The sequence below is a fragment of the Belonocnema kinseyi genome, chromosome 3, assembly GCF_010883055.1.
Source record: "Belonocnema kinseyi isolate 2016_QV_RU_SX_M_011 chromosome 3, B_treatae_v1, whole genome shotgun sequence".
NCBI classification, from domain to species: domain Eukaryota; kingdom Metazoa; phylum Arthropoda; class Insecta; order Hymenoptera; family Cynipidae; genus Belonocnema; species Belonocnema kinseyi.
In genome coordinates, this window is record NC_046659.1 from 127,608,757 (window position 1) to 127,611,470 (window position 2,714).

The 2,714-nt window shown below is 32.6% G+C and overlaps 1 long non-coding RNA gene across 1 annotated transcript in view; it reads right to left on the reverse strand.

Annotated features, from left to right (window-relative positions):
* LOC117169388 overlaps nt 1–2,494 on the reverse strand; it is an 11,833-nt gene extending 9,339 nt beyond the window's left edge. Inside the window, exon 1 of the long non-coding RNA XR_004466654.1 lies at nt 1,407–2,494. This is a non-coding gene — a long non-coding RNA (uncharacterized LOC117169388). The remainder of the gene's footprint in view (nt 1–1,406) is intronic.
* Nucleotides 2,495–2,714: the final 220 nt, after the last annotated feature.

A 2,714-nucleotide genomic window follows, 5' to 3' on the forward strand; every position in this document is an offset into this window, starting at 1 on the left:
TTAAGTTTGATAATATTATGACATGAATTATAATGAAAAATTTTATTTGAATATAAAGTTATTATAAACTTTATTAGAATTAAAAAAGTTGATTATTTTATGTAATTATATGTAATCATGTGTAATTATTTGTAGTCTATTGTAATCTTACGTAATCATGTAATCTTGTTATCTTTTCTACTCGAAAAACAGAAATGGTTAATCTTTCAGGCGAGCATTTCCATCTCGCCAAAAAAAATAATATTCCAAAATATTCCATAAATATGCCATAATATTTACATAAGTGAGTCATTAAATCCTAATTGAAATTTTAATTAAAACACAAAGTTATTATAAGCTAAATAACAATTGAATAAATAGATTATGTTAATGTTTCAAGTATGTTTATGATTTAATGTCACAAAACTTCTTATTTTTAGATTAAATGAAATAATACCGTGCTTATATTTTAACGTCATCTAATCAAAATTTATTAACTATTTAATTTTAGAGCTATATTGATTCTAAATTTTACATAACTGAGTCATTGCTAAAAAATTTTTTTCACGTTAAAGTTATAATAATAATATTGTCATGATTTCTATATTTGCAAATTATGAAACTTAATAATATTATATTGTACTTGCTTATAATTTTTATAATAATATTAAATTCATATTTTAAAATTATTTACAAATTTGTATTTAAATTTCATTTCAAATTTAATTTTCTATATTATATGTACACACAATTTAATTTTTTTTACTCAAAAAACTTATTTATAAATTAAATGTAGAGAAATGCAGTTTCAAATTTGAATAATAATATAATGTAAACATTATTTGAATCTTTTCATGAAAATAATTGTGTAATGTTTTTTATGTTATGAAATGATTAATAAATTATCAACTGATTTGACCAAAACTCACATTTTCTGGAATCAGTTTATGAGTCTATTGATAAAGGAGAATTTTAGAAATTAAAGTTCAAATTTAAAAAAACGTATTGCCTACAAATTATTTGAAGGTTTTAGTGAGAATTATAGTTTAATGCTTCTTTTTTTGCCGAACGACTAATTGATGTAAGTTGAATATTTTTTTCGAACATTAAATTGAAAAATTTTAAAATTTATTACCTTAAACTTAACTAAAATAAGTAAAAAATTAATTAACTATTTACTTGTATGTTATATAATGGAACATTGAATATGATTTGCCGCTGTCTGCTAAAGTCGCGTCGGTGGTGATCGCTAATAAATATCTGATTTCCTGTATGGTAGTGCTCGTAAACTAGTAAGTTTGATGCGACGATAAATTCTTTAGTTTTTTGTTGAGTGCTATCAATTAATTTTGCGAAAATACGCAGTGCGGTCGCTTCAGAGGGTTCGTTTTGTGTACAAATGTATTGAAACATAACCTCAAAATTACCTGTGGTCTAGTGGACATTAACTGTTTTGGATATTTGTTAGTTTGTTGTTTAAATATGCCTGCCAAGAAAAAGCCCGACAAACTACTCATAGCCGCTGAGAAAATTTTTGGGGATGTAAAGGCACTGTGATTGATGCGGCATTGGGCTCTGCATGTCAAACTCCTTACCATCCTGGTTGTACTCAACGCGCAACGCCTCTTGACGATGGGTCCTATGCAAAATGTTGCCGTCCTAGATCTTGCACTCCGACTTCGCCTGGACCACCTTCTGCACCTATTACTGTTGGGGACATCGAACACATAATGCAAAGTGGCATTGCATCTATGAAGCCTGAACTTGAAATGGTCACAACTTCCGTAAATTCGCTTTCCGAGAAATTTGACAATCTTTCTTCGAAAATTGACAATGCTATTTTGCGTATTGATGACACAGAGAAGCCAGTTGTAAACCTAACTGCCAGTATGGCTGCTGCTGAAGGTACGATTAAAGAATTAGAATCCGTTGATACCTCCCACACATGCACTGACATCAAGTCACTCACCCATCAATGTCTCTCTGGAATGGAGGAAAGATTCTCCAGGAAAAATAATTTAATAATCTTTGGTCTTGCCGAGAAGAGTAGTGATGATGGCTCCACTAACAAAGAAATCCCAATCTCCACAGTTTCTGAGATTTTTTCTGAAATAGTCGCAAATAGCATTCTCAATAATAGTCGTGCCTACAAACTTGGGATTTTCTCGCAGACGCAATCAAGGCCTCGGCCGATGAAGCTGATATGTGCATCATCGGAAGCAGCGCATGCGCTCCTTCGGTCTTTTCTCAATGCGAAGGGTACCGGCAACCTGAAGGATGCCGGCAGAATCAACAGACTGAAATCAATCTGGATGACATCCGATAAAACAAAATGTCGGTTGGAGGAGTTGTCAGAAGTCAAGAGAGAGATTGCCTCTCGTCTGCAAATGGAAGAAATAGATCTCGCGGTGAAGTATCGTCAAGGGATTCCAGCTGTTACAAACGTGAAACAGTATAGGAACGAAACTTTGCCAAACGTCACTTCAAGCAAGTAGTACTACGTGTCTCTCCTACCACTACCAATACCCCCTCTGCCAACGCACGCATGACGACTGACTCCAGCAACTCTTCGATCACACTTTACTACCAGAACGTCAGGGGCGTACGTACTAAATTAAATTCCCTGCGTCAAGCTATTCCATTGAGTTTTTACAAAGTCATCATTTTTTCTGAGACATGGCTCCATACCAATATTGATAATGTCGAGTTAGGTTTCCTAGGCTACCATATCTTTA